The sequence below is a fragment of the Stomoxys calcitrans genome, chromosome 4, assembly GCF_963082655.1.
Source record: "Stomoxys calcitrans chromosome 4, idStoCalc2.1, whole genome shotgun sequence".
In the NCBI taxonomy this organism is placed as follows: domain Eukaryota; kingdom Metazoa; phylum Arthropoda; class Insecta; order Diptera; family Muscidae; genus Stomoxys; species Stomoxys calcitrans.
The window spans coordinates 20,238,005-20,253,361 of record NC_081555.1 but is presented as its reverse complement, the minus strand read 5'-3'; the positions used below and the strand labels follow the sequence as shown (position 1 = coordinate 20,253,361).

Here is a 15,357-nt window from a genome sequence, read left to right as displayed (position 1 = left end):
AATGAAATTTTGCACGACGTGTTTTGTTATGATATCCAACAACTGTGCCAAGTATGGTTTAAATCGGTCCATAACCTGATATAGCTGCCATATAAACCGATCTTGGGTCGTGACTTCTTGAGCCTCTAGAGGGCGCAATTCTTATCCGATTGGAATGAAATTTTCCATGACGCGTTTTGTTATGATATCCAACTACTGTGCCAAGTATGGTGCAAATCGGTCCATAACCTTATATAGCTGCCATATAAACCGATTTTGGGTCTTGACTTCTTGAGCCTCTAGAGGGCGCAATTCTTATCCGATTGGAATGAAATTTTGCACGACGTCTTTCGTTATGATATCCAACAACTGTGCCACTGTATGGTTCAAATCGGTCCATAACCTTATATAGCTGCCATATAAACCGATTTTGGGTCTTGACTTCTTGAGCCCTCTAGAGGGCGCAATTCTTATCCGATTGGAATGAAATTTTGCACGACGTGTTTTGTTATGATATCCAACAACTGTGCCGAGTATGGTTTAAATCGGTTTATACCCTGATATAGCTGCCATATAAACCGATCTTGGGTCTTGACTTCTTGAGCCTCTAGAGTGCGCAATTCCTATTCGATTGGAATGAAATTTTCCACGACGTGTTTTGTTATGATATCCAACAACTGTGCCGAGTATGGTTCAAATCGGTCCATAACCTGATATAGCTGCCATATAAACCGATCTTGGGTCTTGACTTCTTGAGCCTCTAGAGGGCGCAATTCTTATCCGATTAGAATGAAATTTTGCATGACGTCTTTTGTTAATATATCCAACAACTGTGCCAAGTATGGTTCAAATCGGTTTATAACCTGATATAGCTGCCATATAAACCGATCTTGGGTCTTAACTTCTTGAGCCTCTAGAGGGCGCAATTCTTATCCGATTTGAATGAAATTTTGCACGACGTGTTTTGTTATGATATCCAACAACTGTGCCAAGTATGGTTCAAATCGGTCCATAACCTGATATAGCTGCCATATAAACCGATCTTGGGTCTTGACTTCTTGAGCCCCTAGAATGCGCAATTCTTATCCGATTGGAATGAAATTTTGCACGACGTGTTTTGTTATCACTTTCAACAACTGTGCGAAGTATGGTCCAAATCGGTCCATACCCTGATATAGCTGCCATATAAACCGTTTTGGGATCTTGAATTCTTGAGCCTCTAGAGAGCCCAAATTCTCATCCGTTTTTGGCACAGATTTTGTACAACGGCTTCTCCTATGGCCTTCAACATAGGTGTGCAATATGGTCTGAATCGATCTATAGCTTGACACAGCTCCCATATAAACCGATCTCCAGAATTTGCTTCTTAAGCCCCGAATCGGACCATAACTTGATATAGCCTCTCCTCCTCCTGCGTCCATATTCATTATTCTTTGTTTGCCTGAAAAGAGATATTGAGCAAAGAACTTGACAGATGCGATCCATGGTGGAGGGTATATAAGATTCGGCCCGGCCGAACTTAGCTCCCTCTTACTTGTTTCTTAATTTGAATTTTGTTTCTAACTTTAACGAAATTTTTAATCTTTAATTTAAAATTCTTAACCTTGTGCTTTTCACGACTTTCTCTTCTTTTTTTCTTATTTTTTTCATTTAATTTATCTAAATACTTGGCTAAAGACCATGACTTGAATGAAGCCTCTTTTGGAGATTACCTCATTTGCTAAAAAATCACTTATCTCTAAATTGAATTTCAAATGAGTTTGCTTTATAATTTTTGCATTCTGGTTGCTTTTCAAGAAGAAAAACCAAAAAAAAAAAACGAAGAAGAAACAAGAATTGTATTTAAGTATTTTCTTTGCTAAAGGACGCAAAAGAAACTTTTGTGAGCGTGTGAGTGCGTGTGGGTGCGAGTATTTTTTTTTGCCTGTAATTTATTATTTTGTATACTTTTGAGCCAAAGAAGGAAAATAAGAACGTTAACACTGGCAGACAGAGAGCAAGCAATGGCGACAGCAGAAAAGTTCACATAACAATTTCCTTGAACATGCAAGGCATCAGCTGATGATGGTGTATCCTTCCATGTGCACACACTCACATTCGCACACACTAATCTCATACAATGAGAAATTTTGCATTTTATTTTTGTTTTTTTTTTTGTGCGCTGTTGTTGATGTTTAAGTACTTTCTCAAACTTGAATAGATAGTTGGCAATGCGAGTGTAGCCGAAGAGGAAGAAGAAGATTGGCAAATAAAGAAAGAATGAAACAAAATTTCCTTACAACAATGGAAAGGCTCGTAAAATATGCAAATCTCATAAAATGTTATTTTAGCTTTGCACGCACCAACATTCAAAGGCAGTCGTATGTGTGGGTAGTCACATTTACCTTATAGCAAAAAAAAAAAACAACGGGCAATAGCAACACCCACACAAACATCTTTAACATTTATGATCATGTGCATTGGGAGTGGAAGTTGCCCACATACATACATACAAAGGTGGGGGGGTTGATGGGTGGTAAACTTCAAAACATTTGTATTTGTCAGCGGTATAGAATGTCCTTCGAAACACGTGAGTGTTTATGCCTGGCTGCTTGTCTGTTTGTCCGTCCGTCCGTCTGTCGTTTGTGTCTGTGTTTTAGTGCCCACACAGCTCTTGCTCTCTCTCTCTCTCATCAGCTGGGGAACAATGAAAATATTATAAATATGTATTTACATAAATAAAAACCTGCTTCATATGTAAATTTGCCTTTTTGTTGTTAATGTTATGGAGGATACTGAGGTAGGAAGAGGGGCGATAAGGCGTTTAAAAGCAAAGCTAGAAAAAATTTTGTTTTTTCTCTGAAATTCTGAAACGTGAAACTAATTTGTGCTTTGTAGAAAATATTAGCAAAACAAATTTGCTTAGTTGTTGTTGCTGTTGTTGTTGTTGTATATGGAAATAATATAAACGATTATGGTGATGGTGATGGTGATGGCTGTGGCAATGTGTATGGTGATGGCATTGACTATAATGGTGTCTTTGATGACTAGTTTAGCGTAAATATGAAAATTATGACAAATTCTAAAGCAATTTCATTTTCATTTTTATAAGCTTTGGCGGTTATGATGAAAAAGAAAACGTAAAGATAGCTCATAAATATCTAGTTTAGAGCCCTGGGAGGCATGGGTAATAGTGCATAAGGGAATGAAATGATGTGAAAATGTAAACAGCCTAATAAAACTTGAGAGAAGGAAAGAGAGAGAGAGAGAGACACGTAAGGTGTTATCAAAGATTAAGGCCAATAGGTGATGTGATGTGTTGCCATGGCTTTTAATATGATTTAATTAGCTTATAGCTAATCTATTTCTATTTTTATGCTCTCTTGGCTAAGGGGTTGTATAATTGATATTAATTGTATAAGACATGTGAGCGTATGAGTTCTTGTATATACTCGAAAACTCATACGTCACCCTGTTCTTTGAAATTAATGGCAATTATGTAAGAGTAACAATAAAAGCATTTTTTTTGTTAAATCAATGAGATTTTCGATGCAATACTAAGACCAGAGTTGTAGCCAAGACAATTGTTAAGAATTCTCTAGTATTAAGAATTCCCTTCAGAGGCCACCAGAGCGCAGAGGTTAGTATAGCCGCCTATGACGCTGAACGCCTGGATTCGAATCCGATTCGAATTTTCAGCGGTGGTTTTCCTCTAGTACATGGCAAAATCATTGGCATGCTCCTTCAGAGGTTAGCATGTCCGCCTATGACGCTGAACGCCTGGATTCAGAAAAAATTTTCAGCGGTGGTTTTCACCTCCTAATGCCGGCAACATTTGCGAAAAATTTCTCTCCAAAGAGGTGTCTCATTGCGGCACGCCATTCGTACTAGGCTATAAAAACGTGGCCCCTTATCATTGAGCTTAAAACTTGAATCGCGGACTACACTCATTGGTATGTGAGAAGTTTGCCCCTGTTCCTAAGTGGAATGTTTATGGGCAAAATTAGCAATTTAAATTTTTGCTCCCTCAGGAGGAAGACGTAACTAAAGCTCTTTACTCGGAGATATTGAAGAAGGAGTAAATGCCCCTTTGAAGGAAGGGAGAATTTATCCTTCTCAAGATTTTAATTTTAATTGATTATATATTTTTTATAAAGTCTAATCCATGCCAAACGATTAACGTCCTAGCTGGATTAAGATCGATATTTTATATTTATGGCCTGTTACAGAGATATCCCATACCGGACGACAAGCGTCTAAGTTGGATATTAACTGTCTAGGCAAATTTTATGTTCGATGAAAAAACAAAACGCCGTAAAGCTCCGCTTAAAAATTAAAGTTCTTTATTAGTCGGCAGTTTCTATCGAATCAAACTAAATTACAAGGGACTCTTTCTTATATAGATTTCTCATCGAGTTGGACAGTTGTTACATGTACATATGAGTGTTTAATGGAGAGTAAGAGTAATGAAAATATATGATATTACATGAGTGACAACTAAGACATAACAAAAATGAGAATGAGTACTTTTATAAAGAGCAAAAGAGATAGATCATATTGAATGAGTGTAAAATTTAATCATAACATTCGAGTGATAATAACAGTTGACTGAAAAAGTATTCGCATTAATTTTAATATTTGGAACAACAATCAAAACATAAAATAATAAAAATTGTATAAATTTAATCAAAAATCAAAATAGTTTTGTGTAAATATTACAATATATAAAAAATAAATGGTTGTGGGAACTGAGCATCTGCTACACACTCCCCCTCTGCCTCAGAAATCGTCCCGATGATGTGGCAGCACCTTTAGAACTTAGGCGTTTTTTAATATTTGTTTCCTCTGCCGTAGGGATCGTCTTTGGGTATGTTGCTGGCGTGTTGCATAGGAATAACCTTTTGTTGTTTCTTTGTTTGTTTCATGCGAATGGTCTGTTGTTTCTTCGTTGTTTGTTGCATGAACGTGGTCGGTTGTTATTTCTTTGTTGTCTGTTGCTCTTTTTGGCACCTTCTGACGAGCTCCATGTGTCCTTTCGTAGATCGGATTGTCGTCATGACCTCCGTACAGCGTTATGTCGGATGTATGAAAAGTTCCTATTGGCTTATCGGGTGTATCCACTGATGCAATGGTATAACACGAAGATCCGTGCTTTGCTATAACGATGAAGGGTCCATCACGTCGAGGCACAAATTTCGAAGTAATATTGCTAGACTTTTTGCTAAGGATGTGAGTGGCAACTAAAACCTTATCTCCAACATTAATTTCTTTTTGAGGACATCTTTTCATGTCTGCATACAATTTATTTTTGTCCTGCATTTGTTCTTCTGCTTCTCTGGCTAATGTTAAGGAATCAGCTAAACGAACTAAATGTGGAGTTATTTGTGGTACAAAATTTTCAGCTCTAACAATCGCCCTTAAATCATTTTGTACTTCAAATGGTGTTCTCAATTCTCTGCCAAATGTAAGATAAGCTGCTGAGTAGCCAGTTGTAGCACATTTTGATGAATTCATTGCAAATCGTATAGATGCCAGATTTAAGTCCCAAGTGGTATGGGCACGCTTGACACAGATAGAAAGTTGCACCTTAAGGTCTCTATTTTTACGTTCGACCGGATTGGCTTCCGGGTGGTAAACTGGTGTGAAAGTTTGGCGGATTCCCAAACAGTAGCATAACTTCTGCATGACTGCGGATACAAATTGTGGTCCATTATCCGAGTGAATTCTGCGGGGTATTCCATATCTTAAGAGTACTTCGTTGAGCAATATAAGAGCACACTTTTCAGCAGAAGCTTCTTTGAGAGAAAAAAGTTCAGTCCACCGACTGCAAAGATCTTCTATAATAAAAATCCATTGATTACCTTTTGAGGTTCGTGGTAGTGGACCAAATAGGTCAATTGCAATGGTTTCAAATCGTTTTTTACTATTGACGGTTTGGACAAGACCTGCGGGTTTCATATTAGATGGCTTGTAGCGCTTACACTCAATGCAGTCTTTTACATATTCAGATATGTCTTTCCTCATTTTTGGCCAATAATAAAGCTGAGTTATTCGGTTTATTGTCCTTTCGATCCCATAATGGCCTGCTGTTGGAACATCGTGATAATTATATAAGACTTCTTTACGCATGGATTTCGGAACGACTAGTTGACCGTTCTCACTATCTTCCTCTGCACAATATCGATATAGCACGCCGTCTAACATTATATAGCCCCTATCTGTATATCTAAGCGTATTTTCGTCATTATCCTCAAAAGACTTTATTATGGGCTGTAGATCTGGGTCTTCCAATTGTAATTTCCGAAATTCTTCCGCTCCTTTTCTCGGGAAGTCAATGTGTATCGATAAACATTCACACTTCACCTCGCTATGATGACATGGTGGTCTTGATAGTGTATCAGCCACACAATTTTGTCGAGCAGGCGTATATGCAAGTTTAATATTGAAAGTCTGTAACAATAAGGCCCATCTCGCCAGACGGCCTGTTGGACTTTTTAGGCTGAATAGCCATTTTAGGGGTTGGTGATCTGTCAGTATTAAAACTTCGGAACCTTCAATGTATCCTCTGAACTTTTGCACAGCCCAAACCACGGCAAGTGCCTCCCGTTCTGTGGTTGAATAATTTCTTTCAGCGGGTAACAGTAAGCGGCTGGCATACTCTATGGTTCTTTCGGATTCTTTCTCCCCCTGGAGCAAAACAGCCCCAAGCGCGTAATTGCTCGCATCGGTTTTGAGGACGAAGGGCAGTTCTTCGTTAACCTGTTGTAAAATGGGTGGTGACGTTAACATTCTCTTTAACGTATTGAAAGCTTCTTGCTGTTTTTCTCCCCAGTTCCATTTTGCATTCTTTTTGGTAAGGTCCGATAAAGGCTTTGCTATATTTGCGAAGGAGGGTATAAAACGCCTATACCAAGAGCAAGTCTGCATAAATGACAGAACTTCTTTAGCAGTTTTCGGATTGGGCCGATTGTTTATTGCATCGGTCTTTTCTTTATCTACTTCCAAGCCGTGTCTCGTGAGAATATGCCCGAGGTATTTTACCTCCGATTTACAAAAGAAACATTTCTCTCTGTGTAATCGAAAGCCGAAATTCTTAAGCCTTTGAGAAGTTTGCTTAAGCTCAGATATATGGGATTGAAAATCTTTTGAGCATATAATGATATCGTCGAGATATGCCAAAATTAAAATGTCTGGTAAACTGGCTTTAAATTTGTCAATAAGCCGCTGAAAGGTTGCCGGCGCATTCTTCAAACCAAACGGCATACGATTAAAAACATAGATTCCGAATGGAGTTGTGAAAGCAGTTTTCAATCTGTCTTTTTCGGCTACCTTTATTTGCCAATATCCTGAACGAAGGTCAAGTGTGGACATAAAAGGAGTTGTTTTGGCTGCGTGCAAGAGGTCGTCGATTCGGGGAAGCGGATATGTGTCGGTTGTTGTGATTGCATTGAGACGACGATAGTCTACACATAACCTGACAGTGCCATCTTTCTTAGGAATTAGTACCACCGGAAATGACCAAGGTGATTCAGTTTCCTCAATTATTCCGCTTTCTAGCATCTTTTCCAGTTCCTGCTTTAGTAGAATCTTCATTTTTGGAGATAGTCTATATGGAGGATTCGAAATCGGTTCGTGATTTTCTGTTTTGATGTGGTGTTCGACTTTGGATATGGGTATTTGGATGTCATCAAATATATTACATTCATCCAACAGCAGTTTATTTAAAACGACTTTTTGACTTTCTTTTAAATGGAGACCTTCATTCGATCGTAGTTTGATATCGAACGAGTTAAGTTCCAACGATGTAAATATTTCGTCACAATAGCTCTCATATCTCGTTTTCTTGAGTGGAGGAAATAATTCAGAATTTTTGGGAGTCTCGATATCATCTGGGATTGAACTTTCAAATATTTTATTAATGCCACCAGGCGAATATTCGTTGTTTTTGTTCTCGAACCAAGATAAAAATGCGTCCAACTCTTCAGGTTTTTCTTGGATTTTCTCCACCATAGATATACTGGTTTTCAGCACAGAGGAATGTGATTTAAAACTAAATATTTGTTTCGGGTCGTCTTTGAAATACCACGTATGCTGAGCTAAATCTAAGACCATGCCACATTCTTTTAGGAAATCGACACCCAACAGTGTCCTGTTTCCAATGGCGTTTGGCAAGCATATGAACCGAATCTTTTTGAATCGTTTGCCTATAATTATGTCAACCAATGTCGAGTACACCACCTCGTTTCGGGCTATGCCATCGGCTAAAACTATTTCGGCATTGACTTTCTGAAATGGGATCCCCTTTTGAATCAATTTTTGGTACAGGGTGGCTGATGAATATTGCTACAATGATGAATATTGCTACATTTTTTTTTCGGTGTATGGAATACATTTTTCTTTTATTCATGTTAAATTAAATTATTAAATTAATTATTAAATTATTATTAATTAAATTAATTAATTAATTAATTAAATTAATTATTAAATTATTATTATTAAATAGAAAAAAAGTTATTACATTTTTTTTTGGTAGCGGCTTTCATCAGCCACCCTGTACAATAAAAATCCAGCGACACTTGTTCTGGCCGCGGTATCAAGATAAGCTTCTCCATTTAGACCATTAATATTGACATCAACCAAAGGAACATCACTTCCAACCAATGGAGTATGTAACGAATTAAAGTCCAGAGCTTGCTCTTTAACATTATTAGAGTCCTTGTTACAATTTGGACAATTTGAGCGGTAATATCCTTCCGCACCACAACCATAACAGTTAATTTTCGTCTCTGAGACTTTAACGTGTTTATGTTTCTCAGCCTCTATTTTTTTAAAACAGTTTTCTGCCAGATGATTCTTCTTTCTGCAGTACGTGCAACGTAAACAGGGCTTTTCTACATTTTCTGAGTGTTTCGGCTTAGATTCCTTGGTGTCCTGTCTGTTTTCAGAGATAGTCATTTCTATTTCCCTGGCTTGCTGTAACAGATCCTGGAAGGTGCGTACGCTATCTCTGCTAACTTTCCCTCGGATTTGCAAGCTTAACTGACCGAATAACATATCTAGCATAGTTTTTTCGGATACTTTTTCGGATAATTGTGCGAAAAGTCGCCGCTTTCTGCACACAAACATATCTGTAGATTCAAATGACTTTTGCTTTTCCTGACATAATTCATTAAATATTCTCCAGTCAGGTTTTATGGGTGCAAAAGATTTCTTCAACAAATCTACGGCGTCATTAAATGTTCGGGCTTCATTCTGAACCCCTTGCCACCACGTAGATGCATAGCCTTCTAGGAGCAATGGAAGGCTAGTTAGCGCTAGGAAATCTGATATATTTTCGGCGTCTTTATACACCAGTATAGTGGCCAGAAAATCCTCAACTTTTGTGGAATTGCGTCCACCAGAAAATCTCGCAGTACAATTGCTGAAAGTGGCTTTAGTGTCCTGTCTGTTTGAGACACCTCCCAACAGTTGTCTAAATTGGGCGTCACTCAACACTATATTGGGCTGAGTTGGCGGATAACCCATAGGGATCTGGTTTGAAACAGATCTGGCTCCCGTAGAGCTACTACCTGGAAGACCATTAGCTGAAGATGATGTTCTCTGTGCCTGCTTTGAAAGAGACGCCTCGTCGTTTCGAGCCAATTGTTCGTTAATTTGATTGTTATTGTTTGCAGTCGCTTGTTGAGATTGCGAAGAAAGTGGTGTAGAAGAATTATTTTCTTCACCTAGAGGAATTAATTGGCTTTCAGGTACCGCCGGATTATTTCTAGGACTTCTTCGTATCATTTTGTGAAAATCCCGTTTACTTTTGTATTTCTTAATATTGGGAAACCCTGTTTAAACACTCAAGAGCGAGGATCCACGTAAGCCTCTTTTACAAATGTAATATTTGAGAAAGAGAGAGAGGTTTAAAGCACCACTAATAAAGCAATGATGAGTGATTTGGAACAAATGAGGTGCGAATATTTGGAGAAACAACAACAAACACTGTTACACAGAATGTGATGGAGAGCCAAACAACAACAGGTACTGCTTGTGGGCTCCAAAATCAAAATACGCAACGACAAAGCTGCTTGTGGGCTCCAAGTCTAGATAAAGCAACAAAAACTGCTTGTGGGCTCCGAAACCAGACCAAACAACAACAAAACTGCACTGTTAAGAAAACAACAAGACCAAGTTGACTGCGTTGTGTATATCGATGATAGAAACAAATGTGATTGTAGCAACAACACTGGGACCACAAACAGCACAACTTCGTCATATGATAGAAAAACGGCAGGCTTGTTTAATTCACGTGCAATAGCACTTTTGAAATTGTGATTCCTCGATGTTGAAAGCAATTTTTTTTTTTTTATTGACAAATTTATTTCTTTCGTTTTTGTTGGGCGCCAATGAAGAAGGAGTAAATGCCCCTTTGAAGGAAGGGAGAATTTATCCTTCTCAAGATTTTAATTTTAATTGATTATATATTTTTTATAAAGTCTAATCCATGCCAAACGATTAACGTCCTAGCTGGATTAAGATCGATATTTTATATTTATGGCCTGTTACAGAGATATCCCATACCGGACGACAAGCGTCTAAGTTGGATATTAACTGTCTAGGCAAATTTTATGTTCGATGAAAAAACAAAACGCCGTAAAGCTCCGCTTAAAAATTAAAGTTCTTTATTAGTCGGCAGTTTCTATCGAATCAAACTAAATTACAAGGGACTCTTTCTTATATAGATTTCTCATCGAGTTGGACAGTTGTTACATGTACATATGAGTGTTTAATGGAGAGTAAGAGTAATGAAAATATATGATATTACATGAGTGACAACTAAGACATAACAAAAATGAGAATGAGTACTTTTATAAAGAGCAAAAGAGATAGATCATATTGAATGAGTGTAAAATTTAATCATAACATTCGAGTGATAATAACAGTTGACTGAAAAAGTATTCGCATTAATTTTAATATTTGGAACAACAATCAAAACATAAAATAATAAAAATTGTATAAATTTAATCAAAAATCAAAATAGTTTTGTGTAAATATTACAATATATAAAAAATAAATGGTTGTGGGAACTGAGCATCTGCTACAATATAAGATACCGGATTTAGACGCCGGTCAATAAACGCAATCGCTCTGCATTTGTCGAAGGAGGCGAAATATCTTGGCCTAGTCCTTACTTTGGAATTTGTTTTGGGAATGGAACACGGAGGGAAAATTCCGTAAGGTTGGCCTGTCTGTGCATCTGTCTGTCCGTCTGTTTGTTTGGTACTTTTAGTACCCGATTACGAGGACTGTTGATACGGACACTTATACCCGACTGTCCGTCTATCTGTCTGTCAGTCCGTCCATCTGTTTGTTAGTCTATCTGTCCGCTTGTCTGTCTGTTTTTCTGTTCTTTTTTCTGTCTATCTGTCTGTCAGTCTGTCCGTCCGTCTATCTGTTTGTTCGTCAGTCAGTTCGTCTATCTGTCCACCTATCTGTCTGTGTTTCTGTCTGTCAGTCCGTCGGTCTGTTCGTCTGCCTATTTGTTTGTCTGTTCGACTGTCTGTTCATCTGACTGTCCGTCTATCTGTCTGTCAGTCCGTCCATCTGTTTGTTCGTCTATCTGTCCGCTTGTCTGTCTGATTTTCTGTCTGTCTATCTGTCTGTCAATCTGTCTGTCAGTCCGTCCGTCCGTCCATCTGTTTGTTCGTCAGTCTGTTCGTCTATCTGTCCACCTATCTGTCTGTGTTTCTGTCTGTCTATCTGTCCACCTGTCTGTCTGTGTTTCTGTCTGTCTATCTGTCTGTCAGTCCATTCGTCCATCTGTCTGTCCCTCGGTCTGTCCGTCAGTCTGTTCATCTGTCTGTTCGTCTGTCTGTTCGTCTGTCTGTTCATCTGTCTATTCGATTATCTGTTCGCCTGTCTGTCTGTTAGTCCGTCCATCCGTCCATCTGTCTGTTCATCTGTCTGTCTGTCCATCCGATTGTTCGTCTATCTGTCTGTCAGTCCGTTCATTTGTTTGTTCGTCTATCTGTCCGCTTGTCTGTCTGTTTTTCTGTCTGCCTATCTGTCTGTCAGTCCGTCCGTCTCTCCATCTGTTTGTTCGTCTATCTGTCCACCTGTCTGTCTGTGTTTCTGTCTGTCAGTCCGTCCGTCCGTCCGTCCGTTGGTCTGTCCGTCGGTCTGTTCATCTATCTACGGATGTCTATCTGTCTGTCAGTCCGTCCGTCTGTTTGTTCGTCAGTCTGTCAGTCCGTCCGTCCGTCCATCTGTCTGTCCGTCGGTCTGTCCTTCGGTCTGTTCGTCTGCCTATTTGTCTGTCTGTTCGTCTGTCTGTTCATCTGACTGTTCGTCTGTTTATTCGGCTATCTGTTCGCCTGCCTGTCTGTTAGTTCGTCCGTCCGTCAATCTGTCTGTCCATCCGCCTATTTATCTGTTCATCTGTCCATCCGTCTATTTATCTGTTCATCTGTCTGTCTGTTTGTACGTTTATCTATCTGTCTCTTTGTCCGTCCGTCCATCTGTCTGCCCGTCGGTCTGTTCGTCCACCTGTCTGTCTGTGTTTCTGTCTGTCTGTCTTTCTGTCTGTCTATCGGTCTGTCCGTCCATCTGTCTGTCTGTCGGTCTGTCCCTCGGTGTGTCCTTCAGTCTGTTCATCTGTCTGTTCGTCTGTCTGTTCGTCTGTCTGTTCATCTGTCTGTTCGTCTGTCTGTTCGTCTGCCTATTTGTCTGTCTGTCCGTCGGTCTGTCCCTCGGTCTGTCCGTCTGCCTATTTGTCTGTCTGTTCGTCTGTCTGTTCATCTGACTGTTCGTCTGTCTATTCGATTATCTGTTCGCCTGTCTTTCTGTTAGTCCGTCCGCCCGTCAATCTGTCTGTCCATCCGTCTATCTGTTCATCTGTCTGTCTGTCCATCCGACTGTCCGTCTATCTGTCTGTCAGTCCGTTCGTCTATCTATCCACCTGTCTGTCTGTGTTTCTGTCTGTCTGTCAGTCCGTCCGTCCGTCCGTCCGTCCGTCCATCTGTCTGTCCGTCGGTCTGTCCTTCGGTCTGTTCGTCTGCCTATTTGTCTGTCTGTCTGTTCATCTGACTATTCATCTGTCTATTCGACTATCTGTTCGCCTGTCTGTCATATGTCTGTCTGTCCAACCGTCTATTTATCTGTTCATCTGTCTGTCTGTTTGTACGTCTGTCTATCTGTCTCTTTTTCCATCCGTCCGTCCATCTGTCTGTGTGTCCCTCCGTTCATCTGTCTGCCCGTCTGTCTGTTCGTCTGTCCATCCGTCTATCTGTCCGTCTGATTGTCCATCTTTTTGTCCGTTTCGCACATTAATTACTAAATTTCAAAGGCAGTTGGTACGGGGCCATGTATTCGACCCTTGTGACATCCATGTCTGGTATGATCCCGAACGGACTGCCTATGTATATGTCTGCCATAAAGACCGATATGCCGATGTATGGCCCATGAAAGTGGTACATATGCATGCAAATCACTCGTCGTGCTAGGCAATATGCCAAACCATGCTGAGTTCAGCAAGGACTCAGGACTGCCTGAATCATCTTAGCTACTGGCGAGTGAAGGGAAATCTTTCTCCCATGCTCGAATCCTTTCGTGCGTTGACTCTGTCTACACTCTCTGTCCGTCCGTCCGTCTGTACGTCCGTCTGTCCGTTCTTCTGTCCGTCCGTCTGTCCGTCCGACATCTAAGAGTGTAGTTTTTATACTCGACTCCTGATCTATTCAGATTTTTCTGTCCCAATGTAGAAATTTCACCTTCAATGACATGGTGCTGTGGTAACTTCGTCCATACTTGTTCATCGGCTCGGAGATCAGATATGCGACATGTGGGTCTCCTTCTCAACCTATTACTCTCGGTATGCTCATTAAATTGATGGCTACCGGGGTTCTAGAGTCAATGGGACATGGCGTACCAATGCCACCATTGAAGTTGCAGCGCTTTAAGTGAAGTGTTTAGCCATAAGTTCCGCTCCCTACCCTACTAATTTTAATTTGCACTTTCGTGTTGGTTAGGATTGGAGCGAAAAATTCCACCCAACTATTTGCTATGCCCTTCTGCCCATTTTAGCGATTATAGCCGCACAACCTGCTATGCCCTTCTGCCCATTTTAGCGATTATAGCCGCACAACAGGGGACAAATTGCATGCCTTTCAGCAAGGGCACACTACCAACTAGAGGCAGGTACATGTTTTGTATAACTCTGTTATGGCAGTTCGAGACTTAATTGCTACCCTCATATATTCTATTTAAGTGTCAGTAGTGTCGAGCGTAGGCAAGATTGGTCTATACTGCACCGAATGGTCTATACTGCACCGAAGAAAAGCAGTCCCCCACCTTAAGCACTTGTGCGATTCTATCGCAGCCTATTACAGCCGCGACGAACATGCATCTGGTGTTGGCCAGCTTTGTCTCCTAGTCCGACGACGATAACACTTGTGACACACTTGCGTCAGCATGTTGGCACGTCGCTCCATCGCACTAATCTTTAAAGGCTATAAATGGTTAATTCTCTGAAATCCAAGTCCAGTTGAGTTCTAAATCTTTTTTAATATCTTATAAAATAATTGAAATTTGTTGTATTATTCATACCTTGGTGTTTTCAAATCAGTTGTCTAATAGAGTTTTATATTTTAACCCAATAAACAGCTCTTATGTGATTTGCTTGAATTCCATTGCAATTTCAAGGTGAAGTGATAGCAGGATTTTTGTTTTTAAAAATCTGAAAAGGAAAGAAAAATAACAATTTTGTAGGCTTTCTATAGACTTCAAGAAAAATGAGAATATAAGCAATAAGAAAATTTGAACAAATAGATTTTTTAATTTTTTTCTGTTTGGGTTTTTCTAAAAAAATTAATAAAAAATTATTAAATATGAAATTTTATTTAATAAAAATTCTAAATATAACAACAATAAATTATTTTTTAAAGTATTTACGTTTTTCGTGCTGGGTGTGTTATGATTGATATTAATTTTGAAGAACATTGTGGCGTATGAGTTTTCATTATTTGATATTTTGAAAACTCATACGCCACCTGGTTGTAATGAGAACACATTAATGGGCTCATTCGATCTAATATACCTTCTAGGTGAATCATGACAACTGCATAATAAGGCCAATTGCGAATCCGGAGGTGTTTAATTCGCTTCTAACCCACCCTAGTTACACAGATGACACAACAGTACAACAAATGTTCCAATATTTTCCCTTATCCTGAAGCCTTTTTTGTATAAAAATCTTTTTTTTATTCATCATAACATTTTAAAATTGAGCCAAATTGGTATTTTACATCACATTTTAGAACACATTTGCCAACTGTATGTAACGTTGACCTCATTTGTTATGACACTATACTCGCACTCTCTTTCTCTCTGCCTTATGCCATGGTTCACTATAATCAA

The 15,357-nt window shown here is 39.3% G+C and overlaps 1 protein-coding gene across 1 annotated transcript in view; it reads right to left on the bottom strand.

The window, feature by feature from the left end:
- Positions 1–14,679, bottom strand: part of LOC106089449 (uncharacterized) — a 198,283-nt gene extending 183,604 nt beyond the window's left edge. The window contains exon 1 of the mRNA XM_013255300.2: positions 14,548–14,679. The gene's annotated coding sequence lies outside the window, so the exon portion shown is untranslated. The remainder of the gene's footprint in view (positions 1–14,547) is intronic.
- Between the last annotated feature and the right edge of the window lie 678 nt (positions 14,680–15,357).